A 20,655-nucleotide genomic window follows, 5' to 3' on the forward strand; every position below is an offset into this window, starting at 1 on the left:
GTCAGCTGCTGCTCTCAGATCAACTCAGCATGAGCTGAAGAGATCACTTTCCTACCTCATCGCTTTCCATGTCTTGTTTCTTTCCATATCCTCTACCTTCTTCCCCAGTACTGCATTGAGCAGCAATCTGTTCCCACTGAACTGATTATTTCGCAGTAAGAGATTGTTTCCTATCACTAATCAACAGATAATTCCAGTGGGTTTTGTCTACTTCTGTAATTTGCAAACGTTTTCTCTCATTCCTTAGGAAATTCCCCATAAATGGAAAAAAAAAACAAAAAAAAGGTTCATTGCTCTTTTTTACAACTAAGAAGGGTCAACTTCTTTCTACAAAGCAAACTGAAACCAGGGTTGTCCTCAATAATACTGGATAAAGAACATCAGTTTGGTCTCCAAAATACCAGGATGAAGACTGGTCAGCCTACAAACACGAGCTCCCTGCAGTTTCCAATATCCTTATCTGGTTCTAATTTATGTAAATCTGGAGGAATTGGTAGCCAAACACAGTTTTTGAAAGAAGTAATGTTGTTGTGAAGAGCCTTAAGACTGAAAAGGAATATGTACCTCATATAGCAGAGTAAATAAGTTATCCACAAAAACTGGCTGTGACAGTATACATTTTTAGTGCATTGCTTAGACATGATACATAAGGTCTGAAATAAATAGGGATTGAAGTCACCAGGATTTAATTTCTTGGATTACAGAGGCATGGAGTCATAGTCCATGATGTTAGTGAAAATAATTATATAACCAAAATTACAGGTGCAAGATACAACAACCCAACAGACAAAACAAGATTGAAACAACCAGCTAAGGGAAGAGAAATAAAACATGTTGCATAAATTTCTTTTGTAGACTGTATGTACAACTGTAAGGATGATAGAACAGTCAGCTGTGGCTTGCCATTTATCAGTCTTTTGGTAAAAAGAAAGATTTTTCTAACCCCAAATTATCTTTCTATGAAAGGAATCGAAAGGAGTCCGTGTCTTGTACAGACTTCGGGGAAATTTATTAAATTAAGTTTTAAAGGCTGAAGAGAAGCAAAGAGAGAGAGAGATGTGCGTTGCACCTTTCAGTTAGAAGGTTGGTGGCAAGAAGAAAGCAGGTGAAAAGTCAAGGAAGAAGCTGTATGGAAAAGTGGCACTTTTAGGGAATTTTTCTGCTCTCATAGATTTCCTATTAAAAAAAAAGAAAAAAGACCACAATCCTTTCCATGAATTCTACTGATAGACAAGATAGGCTATTTTCTGAAGATAGACTTTTGTTTGGGGATTATATGCTTTTTTCCTAGCTTCTTGATTTTTTTTTGGCTTTCTACAAAATCCATGTAAAATAAGGAAAGACGTGAGAGATCAGTTTTCCCCAAAGTTTTCAAGACAGGTGCTTGAAAATAATTTCACAGACCTCTGGTGCAGTGTTGAAATACAGATTAAAATGATCTGCCTAGAAGCAGATTGAGTTGGGGTTAGGACTGATTCATGCTGTCCTGCCCAGATCATAGGACTAATCCTTTTTTTCTATGAAATGTGTGGATGGTTATACACATCACTATTAAATATTTATCTTCTAGGAAGCATGTGTTGCATAGACTTTGCTTTCTTGAAAGAGGCAAGTTGATCAATATTAAAAAAAAGGCTGTGGAGGGGGTGCCCGGCAAATTTTATATGACATTTTCAAGGAAATAAAGGTAACTTTATTTTAAGGCCAAAGACATTTCTTCTGGAAAATAAGAATTAATGTTTTACACCACGTTTCCCTTTGTACTTGTAATGTGCAACATGGTCTCTTAACAAAAGACAAAATTGATGTTATTAGAGGATTCCCATTTGAAGACTTGGCTTAGATGGAAGCATCACTGGTAGAGAGAAGAAATGTATCCTCGGGCTTTCTCTGAAACATGAACAATGTAGATGTGTTGGTACATAAAAGATGGAGTTCAGAATGGGCCTGCAGCCTTAAACTTCATAGTCATAGAATCATTGTATCATTAACTGTGAGGTGAATGGAGTGCGAGTGATTTGAAATTCAATTTCTCCTCAGTCATCCTGGTCAGCTTCTTGTATACTTAACGGCAAGGAGCCTTTATGCCAATATCTCCACTCCCTTGTAGTGGGTACAGCATGAAAGATTTTTGGCAGACAGCTCAGGGACGAACACAACTGAAGATTTTGAAAAACAGGGCCTGTAGCATGGCCTAACTGTAAGGGAGTTTGTGGACTTTCATTCAGTTACCTTTGTTCAGTATATATGAGAGTGTGTGTGTGTATATGTATATCTACACACGCTAGCTAAGAAACTTAGCTAACTAAAGTGACCACTTCCTTCTACTATTACAAGTTGTAAACTTTCAACCCCAACTTGGTGAAATGAGAAGGTCTTCATCAAATGCCTTCTAAAGAATAGGTCTTCCATTTATGACTGCCTCTCTCATATCAAACCCACTAGGAGAGTAAAAACAGCAATTATTTATAATAACTTTATTGAGTATAATTTCCATCTGTCTTTGAAAGCTCTACCTGCTGTTTTCAGGCTGTGCATGTTAAACAGAAGTGCTTACACTTGACCTTGCTCTTGATCCACTCTTTGTGCGCAGCAGTGGCTTTCTTCTTCTGAAAGATAGGTACAATTTGTGTCCACATAAATTATAATGTACTTGCTATTAACATTCTTTTATCTGGAAATTACTTACACTGATTATGTTGAAGACTGTTCTATGAGCTGTTGATAATGCAGGTCTATGATTTGGATGTAATATGTCATTCTTAATTTAGGACAAGGCTGAAAGGAGATGACAGCTTGCTATAACATATGCAAAAAATCAGGTCCTGGCCACATGCAGTCAGGAAAGGATCTACAGTAGTATTTGTAACAGAAAGTGTGTTCAGCCTTGGCATTTTGGCTAAATTCCAGCTTCAGTAATTATTCTGTCTAAGTCTTCCTACATTTCCAAATGGCTGATTGTAAGATAATAAGAAAGATAATTTCTTTCATGCCTCAGATTCATGGAGCACTTTGGCATAGGTAACCTCCACCCTATACTGCATTGGAGAAATAACAAACAGGAAAAATTAGCTATACTTCCTTCTCTTAACAAATAGTTAAGACTGAGCTAAGATTCATATGATTTACCTTGCTCAGTCAGCCATAAGACTAGAAATGCTACACTACTGATTTACCAAAAGATATGGAGTTTTGCTCTGGAGTAAGTGTGCTGTGCCTTCAGGGTAAATGGGACCTGTTAGTAGATTAGAATACTGCAGGGCTGCACCTTCTCAAAGAGGGGAGAGAGGACAGGAGAGTTCTAGCTTTCTTTCACGCAATCCCATCTCTTAACAACAGGTTCCAAGCAACTGGTGATTTGACATTGAATAAATCTCACAGCACATTTATGGTGGTGGTATCACATCTTTTTTTCATGCGAGAACCCAAAGGAAAGAAGAGGTAACAAGTATAAGTAGTAAATAAATGGCAAAAAGCAGAAAGAACCCAAACATATTGGGGAAATTGCTCTGCCTTCTTATCTGTTTCTGCACAGTGCTGAGGTCTTCCTTGAAGGTTCTTAGCATGTTTGCTGATTTAAGAAAATTAAGATGAAGAATGCTGTTCTTGCACAGTTTGGCTGCTCTGAGCACCCATTACTGAAAAAGCCTCCTGGATTTCATTCGCTCAAAGATTATGCTTTCTCCCTGTCACTAAGGAAAATATTAAGATGTTAAAGGCAGATTTCATCCATGAAATGCAAACTTCTCACACTTTCATAAGCTAAGATTTTTTTTTCTAAGACTAGATTTTTTCAAAGTAATGCAAAAATAGTACAAATAACAAAAAACAAGGGGTTTTTTTTAAACTGCATATTTCTGAACCATTTTTTGTTATGAGAGTAATAATAAATACATATATTCTTATAAAGCCATATGACAAAAAAATAATTGCTCTACATGACCCAACCCCCCCCTTGCTCTTTTCAATGCAGTTCAGCAAAGAGAGGTAGCCTCAAAGTGCCAGTCTCATCCTGTTGCTGCACAGATCTGGCCATCAGTGGATATCCAGTGTCTGAGTCCCAGGAGGCAGGAAACAGCTTTGCAATGCTGAATTTTGTACTATTATTTTTAGAGTTTCAGTGTACTGCAGACATTTGCTTATATTCTTCTTATATTTTCCCTGTGAATGAACTCTTTTAAAACTAAATATCCATTCTCTTTTAAAACTAAATATCCATTTTCTGAGGAAAGATTTTTAAAATATCTTGTTCTAGAAAAAGTCCATGTAAACATTCACAAGCCACTGTGGACTCTGTCTTGTTCCAGTTGCAGTCCTGCAATATTGAAGCCACTGGGTATTTTGCTAGAAATTTTTGTTCGTATGGTTTATGTTACCATAAGTCATTTTTATGCTGTACAAAATTCTGTAGGGCACAATATTACACCCTTCCATCCTCTTCAGATGGATAGCCAAGATACCCCTCCTCGTTCTCCATCGGTTAAGCAGAGCCAATAGGATTCAGTCCATGTAGCTAAAGGACCATTCTCAGTATTTCAACTACTTCCATCATTCACATTCAAGACTTAATGCAGCTATTGGCTGGTCTGTGCTCTCTTATCTATCCCCAAAACCTGCCCTACAGACCTGTGGTTTGGCATATTTTGTGGACTTATTTGCTTTGTTTGCAAATCTGCTCCTTAGCGACTCTCTCATAAGAGCTCTGCTGCATTAATGTGTCCTCCAGGAACTGGGCCAGAGAGAACTCTCACCAATCTTCTATATACATATGTGGAGCTGATTAAACATTACCTCTGAGGGGTAAAGGTGCTTATTTATGAAGAAGGAATCAAAAGACAAGATGTTAATTGACCATATTTTACTTATACTTTTGTGCAAGGGGGCAAACTAAAGTATCTTACTTCCTGCATGCAGTATACACAGACCACTACTGCATACAGATTCCCAGTTCTCTCTATGGCCAGTACATAAAGAAAAGGCAAGAAGGAAGAAGCTGGAAGAAAGGTTTGGCTCCTCTTGTCAGCAGAGTTCTGCCTCTGCAAATGGAAATACTACCTTAGTCCCCTTCTCGATCAAGGAAAATATAAGCTAGGCTTATCAAAAACATACAGATAAAATTGTTTTTATGAAAAACTGGATTCTCAAATACATATTTTCAAAAGTCTATCCAATAGTTAAAAGGAAAGACATGAAGTATTTTTCTAAGAGCTTTGAGAAAACTAAAAGAAAAATCAAACTGTGTTCAACCACATTATCAAAGTTTCTGACAAAGGCTAAAAAAAATGAGTGAGGCAATTTTAGGTTCACTAAGATGCTTCTGAGATAGCACAGCTGTTTCTCTGTCCCACACTGAGTTTTTATTGCAAAGCCACAGTGTAATGTAGCAGATCTTCTAAATGGCATTAAAAAAACCCCTTCTCCTCAAAATAAAAATATCGACAGCCTAGATAAGAACAAGCTAATTTTCTCTCTTTATCAATTAAGTTTCCAAGAATACATGACATAGGAATAAGTTTATTTTTGTCTGATGGTGCTGAAATCCTCATTGTGTTTGTTTGCTGTATTACTCGTGATTGAATAGTTAAGCATACAGTCTTAGCAATAACAAAATCTTGTTTAAAATGTTTGCCCTACATGTATTTTTAAATTATTAAAACAAATAACTTAGGCCACAGAATGCATGGCAGGTGATCAATGAATGTGGAGGTTAAATGAAAGTCTCCTGAGCTTGGTGCGACAGACAGCTGAAGTACCTGTGCCATCATATATTTCATGTAAGAAAAAGATGAGGCACTTTGGATCATCACATCTGCAGTGAAACATTAATCTTGAAAAATATATTTTGAGCTCAAGAACTACCTTTGCAGCTTATTAACTTCTATAGGTACTTTCCCCTCATCATTCCTAAAAAGGATATTAATTGATGTAGGTGGCTCCTTAAAGACACAAATACTTTGTGAAGGATATATAGATACATATTTTTATGAACAACCTCTTTGAACCATAACATCTGCTGGGGCTTTGAAGCATCCCGATACCATTATCAGCTGTTGTATTCAATCAGCCCCCCCATTATTTATCTCAGTCAGTGATTGTTTATTTTTTGTTCAGAGACTTTGTGCTAAGATGGAATAAATTTTAATATCAACAGTGTAAATGAGTAGCTGAGAACAATAAAAATTTCCTTTCTGTCATAACTCAAAAATATTTCCACAGGCATCCATTATTTTCAATTGTAAAAGGGTTTGGTATGTAGCTTTTCCAATTCTTCATGAAACTAGATAACATTTACTTATTCCAGATGTTGCCTGCTATTAAAAATCAGAAACAAAGCGACATTATGAGATTATTATTTTATTTCTGTAGCATCTTGCACTGGGTATTATTCTTGCCTCTCTTTGTTTCAAATAATGTAATTAGTTCTCTTATATCAAATCATGATGTAAGCCAAAACTGTATAACTATATAGTATTTTTATTATTGCTACTGTCATAATTTAATGTTAGCGCATGACCGAGAATCTGACTCAACACAAAGGCATATGCAAGAGGCAATAAGCTGCACGCAAACAGGAGAAAACCTACTAACACTGCAAAGGTTTTTGAGGTCTGCCTTCTTTAAATGACACAGTTGTTGAACACATTTTTTGGTGCTACAACACATCTAGTGTTTCTTTTTGCCATATGACCACTCCTCCAGGCAACCAGCATGCCAGATCAGACAGGTTTCAGACAGGTCGAGCTTCACCCCAGTGGAAAAGTGAGATTGCGCGTGATTTGGGTACTGCTGAGCACATCCCTCCTGTCACAACTAGCTCAGCTCTCCCAGGTTGTTCAGATCATGGTACCTCATATTGTTATAAGTTTTCCAGAAGTGGTAACCAAGAAATACCATGAATGCATGTGCTTTTTCTTCATTCTGGTGAAGAATTTTCAGAACCTCTTCAGGCACTTTTCCAATTTCCTATGGTTTTTCTCCCAATGAATTTTCCTTCGGTTGCAATTGTTATTTATTATATCCATTGCTCTGAAAAATAATTAGGATTAAAAAAATTCTTTAATAACTGTATATTGTAATTAAAAAATTCTACCCTTTACAAGGATGAAACACTTAAAGTGAACTTCCACAGGTAATGTTGGCTTTTGCTATTATTCTCAACGTAATGTAATCTAAAATAGCAGCAGTTCCTCGATCTTTTCTCTTTCTAATCTGCTCTTCTGCCCAATTGCTCTCCCCATTAAGGACATTTTTCTAATAGCAAGTCTAAATGTTTCCTCTCTTAGTTTCAGGCCATTTCTCCTTATTCTACCAGAAAGTATTTATATTCTGTGATCATTTCTCCCTTGAGTCTCAGTGTTTTCTAGGCTGTATAAATATCAGAAGCAACCACACTGCAGGGTATCACTGCATGTGCTGAGGTACACCAGTCCTCTAGATGGTTCATATCATGCAGGGTGTAACACATGCTCCAAGGCAAGCACTATAAGTGTTTCTAGGCTCTTGCTTTCACTGAGTCCTCATAAATGCTTGCACTTTGAGGAGTAGGATTCTTTTTCTGCTTGGCAAAAAAACCTCCAAAACAAATGATTAATTCCCTTTCAAAGTTGCACAAAGAAAAAACCAAACAAAACAACCAAAAAAAGTCCCCAAATCTCAGCATTTCTCTATTAGTCTGGTTTGGCAAGACAAAAAATAGCATCATTGTTTGACCTCCAAAGCCACACAGGCTTTTAAGTGCAGCTCTATACACTTTATGATGACATTTAGTTACACTAAACACAGACTATTTTTTTCTTAAGACTCCTGGCTTCGCTATGTCAGGCAAATCATTAGACTCTCCACACCTCTTCTTTCCATGCTAACGTTCACCTCTGACACACTAGTTCTACTCTCCCAGGTTATGTGGATGGAATTCTCTTCTCCATCCTGCCCCTAAATTCATTACTAAATCTCAGGCATCCTTTCTGTCCTCAGTCTGAATCCCCTACTCTCTCAGTCAAAGTCTATCCCAAGGCCTTCCAGTTTAATCTTTCAGATCCTTACCCCATTTCATTTTCTCCTTATCATCCTAGTCTAGACCCTTGTTCTTTCTCCCTCCTATTCCACCCAGGCATTTTTCTCCTCTGTACGTGGGAAGCCTCGAAAGGGCAAGAAGGGATGTGCCTGATCACATTTTTGGTACCACAGGAGCCAGGAAGAACATTTATAAAAAGCTAGAGCACACTCACTGTAAAGATGCCTTTCCATTAAGGCAGCAGCCAGCCTAACAACTGCGCAAAGAGCATATGAAGACAAACATTTTCTAAAGACTTATGATGGGGCCAAATCGGGGCAGTTAATGTGCAATAATGACAGAAGACACATCCCTGAAAGAAAATGCTGCAGTACCACATCAGGCTTCAAATCACTTTTCCTAGCCATGTCCATAAAGATATCACAGTGAAAGAATTCTATGCACAGTTAATATGGGCAAAGTGATGTGCTTTCCCTACTCTCGTTTTTAGAAGCAACAGAAATGTTTTTGCAGTGAGCAAGCAAATAAATCCCACCTTCTCCAAATTCTCCATGGTGCATGTCTTTGATTAAAAGTTTAGTGAAATTGTAGACAACTGATAGTAGAATCTTTATACCACAGGGGCAGGCCATCCTTCACTAGAGGCTAACTTAAAAAATCCTATAATATTCTCATTTTTTTAGAGCCTAATTCTTCTTCTTATATTACTATTCTGTATTTTATACAATTATAGAATAAATATATTTTTACTTATATAATTCTATTCTATATCATTATATGGATTATTTTAGATAGTATGTAGAAAAAATTAACACTAAAGTCCAAAAGACTTATTTGATGTGTACGTACTTGGAGATGAGTGGAAAATCTGATTTGGGCTGTCCTCCATCTCAGTATTATGATCTTGCACGAAGAATTCCAGCTGTAGGTATGGTATTTTTAAATAGGTGGTGCTGCTATCTAGGTTTCCTATCATACTTATTCACACAGAAAGAAAACAGCAGCAATGATAATATGTAAAGTTAAATATTTTAGTATGCTGTTTCTGAAACAGATTTTTTAAAAAATTATTTGCCAACTAACTTTCCCCTAGGTCATGTCACTTAATTGTTAATCACTTTATGCTTGAAGTTACATTCACTTGTACTGAATCAGGCAATTGCTCAATGTGCCTGCAAAGCAGTCCATCATATGTATTTTTATCCCATCCTCTCCTACCTCCTCTGTAATCTTTGTATTTCTGAAGATGAGTAGGTTTTCTTTTGCAGTTAGAAGTCTGATCTGAGGGGCACTGGATGTGTTTGGACAACCACAACCATTAATTTTGTGTTTAATCTGTAACGGAACATACTTCACCTGGAGATAATTTTTTTTCCAATTTACTTCCTTTCCCTGGAAGTCACTGGGTGCTACATGGGTGGATTAAAAGCTTTGTCTTTCACCTTGGGGAGCTGACTGGAGCACTGATCTGATACTCAGCTGAGTGACATCCCAGTTACTTAGAAACTAGCCTAATCCTTAATTTTCTGGCCTAGCACAAAGCATGGATTCGATACAAGCACCTGTGTGCATCTACCATGCACCAGTTTATCACGTAGGAGAAAAAGAGGAAAAGGGAGGATATAAAATCCACTGTACCTGATCACTTATGCACTCTCATCACCTAACATTCTGCAGCATGCAATGGGCAGATGAGCTGTATAAACCTCAACACATATATATGACTGCACCCTGATCAGTATGTAAAGTATGTATGTATGTATGTGCCCTGTTCTTTCTGGCTCTTGCACTTCAGCATTGTACAGAAAGGATATTTAGTTCCCATTTTTCTTATTCTGGAAGCAAATCCCTCCTTCTTCAGCTTCAGTTTCCAGGAGACTGCTCAGGCACCAGACTGCTGAACCACCAACCTGAACACAGAGGGAAAAGTCCTTGCTCCTAGCAGAGCCTGATTTCATTTATAGAAGAAGTGCTGCTCTCCCTGACTTATTTGGGGAAGCTCTACTTTCTTCATGATTTTATTGTCTTTGGCAAGAAAAACCCTTTCACAGCAGATGTTTATGGATTTGTGCTAATGACCCCCTTGTCAGCTTTCTGCAGCTTTGAAAATTGTCAGCAAGGAACCATTGAAGTCCTGGCCAAAAATCAGATGATTGGATAACAAACATTTAGATATAGAATAAGATTGTTACAGGCAAAAAAATAAAAAAGAATATCCAGAATCAGGAGTTTGAAGATACCCAGCAGCAACCACCTGCTCAGCCTGACCATCAGCAGCATAGACCAGGAAGCACCTGTGCTGGAGAAGCTGACAGAAAGCAGAGTCCTGGGAATTGAGACACTAATCGACACCATTAAACAGGCATCCACCTGTGCCTTCTAAGACTTGTATACTTTTCAGAATAGGTTCAACAAATTGATGAAGATAGAGGATCACAAGACCAGTCCTTTCCAAGCTGTTCCAATGAGCAGGTGGAAATTTGGATTCAACAGACATTTGAACTCAATCAGCCTTAACTAACACCTTGGCTAGAAATTAAATCTTGAGGTTTGTGGAAGACATGGAAGATTTGGCTAAAGAAAAGGGAGTAGTCAACAGGATTGAGTCTAGCCATTGGAGAATATTGCCTCTTTAAACAAAGCTAATATTTTTTTGTACTGAATCCATGTTTCAGTTTAGTTCTCTATCTCTTCCTGAATGCAGATATTATAAAATATGCAAATAATTAGGGATAATGGTACAGTCTTTGGGTGAGGGAATATTGTTTTGTCCCTAAGGTTATAATTAACTAAGGGCATAGCCAAATGAAGAATACATAGGAGTATCATAAACGGTTAACCTGTCTTTGTCTTCCCTAATTAAAAATTAATACTTTGACCCCTTGCTAAAATCAAGCTTCAAGTGTTGCAGCACTGTTATTATGTAATGATCTAAGCTGTTGCCATCCAATAGTTCATTAAAATAAATTAAAAAACCCCATGAATTTCACCGCTTTCTCCTCCCTAAGCAAAAGAAGAAGGGGCTCTGAATTGTTCACTGCAAAAGCAATTGTGGCAGTTTGGGTTGTTGTCACCCCTACACTTTCCTCAGCTACCTCTTGCCGTCAGTCCTTTACAGACATTATAAATGTTCCCATAAAACACACTGCAAAACACCCCAAAAAATGTGCATACTGTTTTTATATATATAATACCAGATAAGAAAAAAGCTGGTCCAACCGTCACCTTGCGCACAGTTCACTTTCCTAAAAACAGACGTCTTTTTTTAAGATGTCCAAGACCTCTACAAGGGCCCAGCAAACATGATACAGGGATAGAAGAGGTCTACACATTTCTGAAGTGGTGGCCTAAGAGAGATATGTGAAGGCATCTCAGATGACACTATATTCATATATATGAGAAACAGAATCAAGCCTCTCATGTCCTAGTAAATGCCACTTCTGGTCATCTTGGCCACAAGGATGAATTAACACAAACATGTTCACTACCTCTTGGGTTGGCAACAGCCAGCTCAGACTTTTCATTTGCTTTTTTTAGGTGTGATCATTGAAAAAAAAAAAAAGTACTTCAGCATGTTACTTAACATTTCTTGAAGCTAGTTTCTTCTTAGTTTAGACATACTTCTGTGTGTAAGGGAATGGACACACTACTGTGCAAGGCTCTTATTCAAGAGAGGACCAGAGAAACTAGACAAAGTAGCCTCCAAATTATGCATATCTTAGCTTTATCATTCAGCTTTGCCCCTTATAAACTACAGGTCTTGTCATTCACTTACATCCTAATTATTGATGGAATTTCTTTTAACTCTTTGGTTTGCAAAGCTGACATGTTGCTTTTCTTCACAGAGGTATTTCAAGATGAGTAGCTGTTGAGGAAAAAGGCACTGTAAATAAGCCTATTTTGAAAAATATGAAAGAGACTGTCCCTAACATAATTCAGAAAAAATATACAAACCTCACCTTTAGTAAGCTTTTGCAAGATTTCCCCCAATCTAGCATTCTCAATGTAAGAAACCAAAAGGAACTAATATTTTTCTTTAGTAATGAAGTAGTCTTTATCTTCATTTCCCTGAGATAAAGGCATTTTTGCAAGCCTTTAGGAGCATCACAGAAATTTTGTTGGTTTTTTTTTAATGTTTAGTGACCTGTGACAGCTGGACATGGAATTCTCTGTTTTTCCCTAAGTAAATTCCTATTGCAGAAGAAACATTTTGACAGCAAAAATCCCCACACTAGATAAAAATTATTATCTATGAACATATAAGCTTGCAAAAATAAAACTGTCAAATTATTAATCAACTCACACAACAGTCAGTCACTGAATATGGTTTTCTTTAATTCCTAATGGATTTTTAAGACAAAATCTGTTCCAGCCTATAAGTAGTTGTTCTTAAAGCAATCTGCATAAATTACTTGTAAGGTAGCTAGAGAAAGAATAGGACTTTTTTGCAATGCCACATTATTTCCAACAAACAACCTCAGTTTGTACCAGAAAACAAAAACTGCAATAATACACAAAAATAGTATTTTAACTGCATAGGTTAGATTACTTTAACAAAATGTCAAGTTCATGCCCATTCCACTTATCGCTTTGAATAGGTTTGTATTGCCATGGGAAAGCATTAGAGAAATGAATAGTTCTTGAGAAATGTAGAGACCAGACACCAGAATACAATTAAAAAAACAGAATTTAATAGAGGATGATAGGTGTTCTGTTCAAATTCTAAAGAGAGTTCCCATAAGGACTGCATGAGCTACTGAAATATTATCCACATTTTACAGGAGGTTCAGCTGCATATGTGATCAGCAAGGACATGCGTGTGCCTAGAGCTTTTCACACATGTTGTCTTTTACTAATTCAGGGCAGGATTGTAAAGGCCCATATTGTAGATGTCTTCTGCTCATCTAGTTGAGCATAGAGTCAAGACCACACAGGTGCTAAATGTCAGACATTGCACCCAATCGGTACCTGTTTTCATGACCAAAGGAGTCAAGAGACTGAGCTGAGATACAGCTGTTTATGCTCTGTACTACTAGATTTAAGCAAAATGAGTCCTATGCTGTTGTGCATCTTCCATGTGTTACTTTCTGGTGAAGGAGTCAAGTAATGGCAACAACCCTCTTCATTGTCCTGCTCCTCACTGCTGGGCTCTCCTCCATTACTTTTCTTTGGTTTGTGTGAAGGAGTCATTGCCCTCAGCAACATTACCAGCAGACCCAGGGGAAAAGACCTTGAAAGCTGAATAACCGAAACGGATCTTGGTTCCATGCAGAGTTACCTAAATAAAGCTGTAGTTCTTAGTTATACTAAACACCAGTGGGTCTGTGTGCCTCCAGAAGAATGCTGAAATATTCAGCTGTGGAAACGTTGTACGACATCCTTCTGGTCTGTGGAATGAGTTTTGTGACCTGCTTATAACATTTAATGCTCTAATTACATCATCTTTCTTCCAAGAAATAGACAGCCACATCTCATACTACCAGTTTTACCTAAAGAAAGATATCAGAACCATCATTTTAATGTTTGTATCTCATTAAAAAATCTGTTTTCTTTTTTTTTTCCAAGTTACACTGAAGACTGTTAGACTGTAGCATCTTGCCAGCCTCTGAACCTTCCTCAGCAGTTCTTATTTTCCCCATTGACTTTAGTGGGAGTTTTGGACTTTTCTAAATTAACTGTAAACATTCAGCTAAAAGAGCTAGACTGTGTGTGGCTCAAATGAAGCCATCTGCTCAATGTGCAGCTGTACGTTAAAAATGAAAATAAAACCACCATCAACAAAACCAGAGTGTTTTAGGAAGTATTAAGAGATGGAATAGAAGACACTTTATAGAAGACATTTATCATATGGTCCTATAAATCAATAGTTACCCTTCAGTTTTGATCCTGCTTACTGTCTGTCAGCACTTCTCACAAAACAGGGCAGAAATACAATAAACTGAAAGGACTTACAGGCAAGTGATCAGAGGCCAGGAAATAATTCCACATGGGGAGAGATTAGGTCTGTTTATGAGGCAGACGAATAAGAGGTGACATGATATAATTATCTTAATATCATTATAATCCTAGCATCCTAGTGTAAATTCTAGCAGTCAGTTACTCCTTATCATTAAGTTGCACTACAAAATTGAGGAGACACCCTATGAAATAAAAATAACACAGTTAAGATTACTGGCAATGTTTCTATGTTGTATAGAGATTCTTTGGATCTCCAGGTCAAAAAGTACTGTTGCAGAAAATGCTTTGTAAAATCAAAGGGGATTTAGAAATACATATACATTAACGCTTCCTACTAATCTGTTACAATGAAAGTTGGTAAGGGACCAACGAACCCTCACTTTCTGAGGACCCAAATCCCTTGTGCCTGCTCACCAGTGGGGTGCCATATCCAAAGAACTTAATTCCTTGAGATTTTAATTCCTTATTTTAAAAAGAGATCTGGCCTAAAAGAGCAATTGGTGCAATATGATTATAATAATAACCAGTGCATGTGGGCTCTGAGGACAATTGTCTGGCAGCTTTTAAACTGAGTAAGTTCCTCTTTACTCTGATGGGAGTAATTTCTAAAGCAATGTTTGCACTTCCCATCATTCAACTCCTATCCATCAGAGCAGCTGTACCACAGAAACCATTTTAGCTTCAGTTAAGCCAACTGAAGAAGGTGATGACCACTATCAAGTGGCCTTGTCCTTGTGCTAATTTATTTGGTGGGTACCTCAGGATATTTCCATATTGCTAATGTACAGGTCATATTCATGTGAAAAAAGCCTATAGTCAACTGGACTACATATATATTTCCATGTGCACATAAGCATGTCCCATGAATAAAAGCTGCAAACAGGAATTATGGTTGGTGTATATGCTTTAGCAAGTCTTGCTTAATTTGCCTTCTGATGTTTGTTTCAGGTAACTAAAATTCAGCCATGGCAAGATGATATGAGAAGTGACTCCCAGGACATTTTTTTCCTCTTTTCCCCCTTGACTGATGTTTTTAGTATGCATTTTTCTTCTGAATCTTACTTGAGGAATTAAATAAAGGTATCACATAGAGAAATATACCCACTATGTTATAGGATGTTTTATTTCCAAATTTTGCTGCTCCATCATAAAGTGTTCTAAGAGGATTTTTTTATTTATTAATTTCTGCATTGCTGAAAATACAGTAATCTCACTTTCACCAATCCTGTGCAAACATACTTGCTTCATCAGGAGTTAAAATCTGTCCATATGCCTCTTGCCTTGTACCCAAAGTCTGGCTGAGTAGCGAAATGCACAAGAAAAGAACCAATATATTGAAATATCTGTTTCACAGCCATGAACATCTGTCTCCTCTTCAAAAGTAACATAGTGTAATCTGGATATATATTCCCAGAGTGGGACTTTGGTAATTCAGATTAGAAGCAATTCTTGATGTTTTAAGGAGCCTTTTTATTACAAAAACAATTACACAACCCACCAGCACAGTACACAGAAAGGGAAAAGTAGAAGTTTATTTAGCAAGAAGGCTCCTGACAGATGCCAGCACAACTGGGGCAGCTAAATTGGCTTTTATCAATAACTCTTTCATCCAGCTTGTAAAAAAGCCTTCTGGGTCTGAGCCCTCAGCTATGCCCTAAGCATATTCAGGCATACGACCACCCCAACATTTCATGTGTGGCTTAAGCATACTAGTTCATCCACTTTTTCCCCAAAGCTTTTTTATCTTTCATAACTGCTCTTCGTTATTGCTTCATCTCCTGTGTAGTGAGTACTGAGATCGGAAAATATTTTTAATTCCAATCCTGTATTCTGTGAAGTTCAGTCACTTTTGAGCAATGTATTTTTGTATTTTGAGAAATGACATCTTTGCTTTCCTTGGGCCGAGTTGTTTGGCACGAGCATATATGTATCTTCAGGTTTTAATACAAGAACTCAAAGTTTAATGTTTTTGCATGTGGACAGGATTTCCTTGAGTTTCCTGACTTGCAGTAAAGTCTCTAACTTCCCTCCTACTTCCTTTCGTCCCCTTCTCCATACCCAAGAGTGACAAAATGCCTACCTTGATTTTCAGTCAAGTTTAATTAAAATTGGTGCATTACCTTTGGATGGTTTATTTTGAGGTCATTGTCTGGTAAGCTTCGTAGCCTGGAACAATGCTTTGCTCTGAACTCTTATTTTTTAAACTCCACTGATCCTATTTCTAAGTAAATTTAAGCCATAATATTTAATTAAGGAATAATGTAAATATAGGTCAGGCTGCATTTTTACAAAACTGTAATGTGTAAAAAGCATTCATCCTATAGACAGCACCTTTAAAAGAAGTCAAATTTGCACGAGCAATTCAAAATAAGAAGTTTAAGATATCCATTTATTCCCATAGTAAGGTACACTCTCTGTTTCAGCACTGGTGTAGTCTTCGTGAGCAGCCTTTTGATTTAACATAATTACTCATTAAATTAATATTAAAAAGTACATGAAATACAGCTGTTTGACTTGGGTTTGCTTAAATTGTCTTTTTAATTTGCCTAAATTTAATAATTATAAATATTTGGAAGTCAGGAAAGTAATAATTTATTACATAGAAGGCCAAAGCCTATTCAGTTACAATTGCAAATAGCCTATTAGTCTTAAGTGCAGTTGTGGAGTTGCAGCTGAGAAAAGTTTTGAACTGTACATAATTTTCTACAAGATAATTTTCCTGCTATTAAGAAGCATAAAACATCAAATTGTTTACTGAACCTTTTAAAAAAAATTGTACTGAATCAAAGTTCCTTTGAATCTCTATTCATCCATAAACTAGCCTCTTATTTTGTACTGAAACTGGCCAGCTGTGCTTTCAGTCATACCAGATCAGGTGTGGCTGCTCTCCTAGACAACCAGACATCTCAGTTAGTATAGCTTGTTTCCTCACCACAGGTAAAAACATTGAATATTATGATTCTACTATTTTATATGTTTAATTTTAAATTTAAGTGGGATAAATTCACTTCTGTTCTTAAGAATTTGCAACCATGATCTTCTAACATCTCGTTTTTCTTCTGCTTGACACATTTTTTCAGGATGCTGAAAGGAGCAGGAGAAAAAGTAGTCCACCAATAACCCCCAAGGTAGCCCTCTCCAAGATTAATGGTCTCACTGAAATCTGTGAATACAATAAATAGTATTTTTCCAATCTCAGTGATGCGAACAAAGCTTATGCTTCCAGCAGGCCGCAAAGCTGAGTCAGACAGAGAGCACAGGACACACAGGACACAGAGAAGCAACTCATTGGAGCTTTTTGTCCTTCTTCTCTGTCATACAGGATCAAGGGACGGAGTGGGCTGACCTGCTTCTCCCTGCAGTTAATGGGTGGGCTCCTGTGCTCTTTGCTAGCTGAGGTAACCAGCTGGCTGGCTCTATGGTAAAAGTGGGAGGAAGTGAAGGAAGACAGTTTGGCTGCCATCAGTAACATGGAAGTGGACACAGCAAAAAAAAAAAAAAGAGTGAGACAGGGCTGCACGGGTCAGAGAAGATATTGAAACAGTCTAGAGTAGGTAAAGGGGAGCAAATAACAGTCATAAAAATTAAAAGAGCCTGATTAGGAGAGAAGGAAAATAGTAGTTGAAGTAAATTTGTATTTATATTTTCAGTAATGTTCAGAGGTAATGTGACTCAAACAGAAGCAGAAAAGTCTGACCATGGGTAAATATAGACAAGTAGATCTGGTCTAAAAATGAAGTAAATAATTACAGTTCAAAACCAAGCACATAGAAAATGCAATACCAGAATAAGCACAATGCTTTTGGCTGTTTTCTCTGAGCAGCACTGCTGTTTTATTGAGAGTCAGGATAACTTAAAAAATGGAAGCTCCTTCCTCCACATCACAATTATAAGATGCTCAGAAAGGCTGAATGGAGTTAACTATGCAAAGCCTTGCAAGTTGAAGGCAATGTTTTGATCTATGGGGCCTGAATTTGGAAAGAGCAACTTGATTTAAAGTCAGCTGAAATTTTAAAATACGCTAAAAGATTAGATCCATTGCCTTGAAATGAAAAATAATAACAAAAAAAATTATTAAAACATTCATTTTTCAGGATCTCTGAAAGCTTATCATATGAAAGTGTGTAAATAAAAACTGCATATATTGTTTCAGTTAGAATAAACTAAATATTTGGAGTGACATTTCAGTTCTTTTTAGCTCTTCTTTGCTTATGCAAAATGGTCAGCTATCTGAAAGGCAAAAAGAATTGCCACTGAAGGAAAATACCACAGCTGATACCTGAGACCTCTGCACTGTCAAGTCAAATAATAGCCAAATCCAAAAAATAAAATGAAACAAATATGATTTTTTGTGGTAAGTTTAAGAACAATTGAAGGCAACTAGGGTTGAATAGCACAGAGAATATTGCAAAACAAAAGACATTGCATCCTTTGAAGGGAATGAAAATAAGATGGGAAAAAGAGGACTACGATCAACATGGATCAATGAGAACCAAATCATGATAATTCCTAAAACTATAGATGAAGAGTATTAGACAAATAAAATCTGTATTGATCAGTACACTGTCAGAACAATTGGTAAAGAAGTCACACTAAATAAAAAGAGGCTGTGGTTGAAGATAGAGAGATGAAGTCTTTTTTTAGAAAATGTAAGACTGTGATCCTTTTGGCGAATACAAATCTCAATGTTCCAGAGCTACTGAAAGTCCTGAGTGACAGAGGCACCTATGACCAAATGTTAAATCTTTCCATATTATTGATGCCACCACCACCTCTATCCCACCTCAACCCTTTCCCCTCCTCTCCCCCTCAAACAAATTAAAAAAACCCCATCCCTGGCTGGTTTTGCACTTGCACTGGAAATGGCTATTTTATAGTAGCATAGTAAACTTGTTTAAGACAGAGAAAACAGCCATACAGGCATAAGGCATCTTATAAGGTCCTATGAATAGGTATCTATATTACATACAAATCTATCCATGTGTATTTTTCTAAATACTAAAAGTTGACTGATGATGACTCTTAGTACAGTATCTGTATCATTATCTCTAACAGGTTAGGCCCACTCCCATTTTAGGACAGCTGTGAAAGCTAACAGTGGGACTCAGTCATTAGAGCTGTGCCTCTAACCTCCACACATCCATCTCACTTTGCAGGCCTCCCCACCTATCTTATCCCAGCAGCCACACACATGAGAGAGGGAAAGGTCCCTTGACAGCTAAATTGTCCCTCTTGCACATGCATGGGATTAGCCTCTCTGCCAATTTAGCTATTATCTGTCTAATCCTCCTTTTTGAATAATCTGCTTCATGCCATGTATCTAAGTCCTATCTGAGCCACCTAATCAGGCTAAAGCCATAACTAGTTCACTGAGAAGATCAAGTTGGAAGCTCTGCAACTGGGAATGAATCTTGGTCTAAAGAGTAACCAGCTTCTCCTTGTTTAGTGTGAATAGAACCAAGAAAGTGAGATGTTCTTATATAAAGGCAGGTTTCAATATTGTGTCAGAGCTTTGGAGGGGATGTGAGTGGCAGACAAGAATTAGGGAGAACTGTGGCAGGTAAACATGGAATAGGCAGGAATCAGAGACATCTATGGGGAAGTTGAGGAGTGGAAGCCAGAAAAGCGGGAGAAAGGCAAGAGATGGGCTTAGACAATTAACATTTACATTAGCATTAGAGCTGTGGTATAAAATCCGCAATAAGGTCAGTGACTAGATGGAAAAATCTACCTTTTGCCTACCTTTTGTGTGCTTTAGCTTTATAGTGTTAGAGTATTAGAGTGCATTCAGTGCTGAAAGCAGGCAGTATTTATGGGTGGTCACCTCCCTTGAGGTCCTGATGGGTGCTGCTCTTAGCATTTTTGATCAAAACAGACACACCCGAATGTATGTTTAGAGGCCTTTCACTAGCCTCTAAAACAAAATATGAAACCATATGCTTTACTTCAGTTCAAGTGCTGGAAAAGTCCAGTGAGTTTGTGAGACACCTCTATTCCAGCAGACCTGCCTTCCCGTGAGAACTTTGCAGTACAATAGTTTGCCCCCTCCCCAATCAAGAGAGTAAATCAGTAAAATTTCCTCATATCATTGGACATCTGTGGGACCCCTTACGCTTCCAAGCACAGAAGTTATTTCTGAGAACAGAGCACAGCCCTTTGCACTCCTTTGACCACATTATGACAACTAAGGTCCAGCAGTGTACATGAACCAGCTAGATTTTTGTTACATAAAATAAAGACTGCCATACTTTTTATTGGACTAGGATATCAGATTCCTAAGAGAAGTTATAATAGAATTGAGTTACAATGTCAGTGTGATAAAAAGTATCACATCATTGCTCTGTCCTTTTTACCTTATTCATTCACAGATTGAAGTTTCCTGGATTTCTGTCAAAAGAATTAGTCTTTTAAGAATAGAAAGGACCAATGTCATCTTTATACAGTTTGGGAATTCATCTTGAGTAGCCCAGAGATTAACAATATCAGCGATAATTGAGTCAAAGGCGTCTATGGAGTACATCAACAACAAAATAGACCATGGAACAAAAGACTGGTAATTCAACAGTGCACAACTACTGAATAATCATTTTAACCTTACCAAGGGTCAGGATGGCAAACAAAATAAATAAAAAACGAATGAGTTTAAAGAAGGGAGAAGGGAAAAACAACAATGTACTCAGAGG

General features: G+C 37.3%; 1 protein-coding gene across 1 annotated transcript in view; it reads right to left on the bottom strand.

Moving 5' to 3' along the window:
• Positions 1 to 6,344: 6,344 nt before the first annotated feature.
• SALL3 (spalt like transcription factor 3) overlaps positions 6,345 to 20,655 on the bottom strand; it is a 47,981-nt gene continuing 33,670 nt past the window's right edge. The window contains exon 6 of the mRNA XM_039379108.1: positions 6,345 to 7,026. The gene's annotated coding sequence lies outside the window, so the exon portion shown is untranslated. The remainder of the gene's footprint in view (positions 7,027 to 20,655) is intronic.

This window comes from Pipra filicauda, unplaced genomic scaffold (assembly GCF_003945595.2).
Source record: "Pipra filicauda isolate LSUMZ 115617 unplaced genomic scaffold, ASM394559v2 scaffold155_size1731166_pilon, whole genome shotgun sequence".
Classification (NCBI taxonomy): Eukaryota; Metazoa; Chordata; class Aves; order Passeriformes; family Pipridae; genus Pipra; species Pipra filicauda.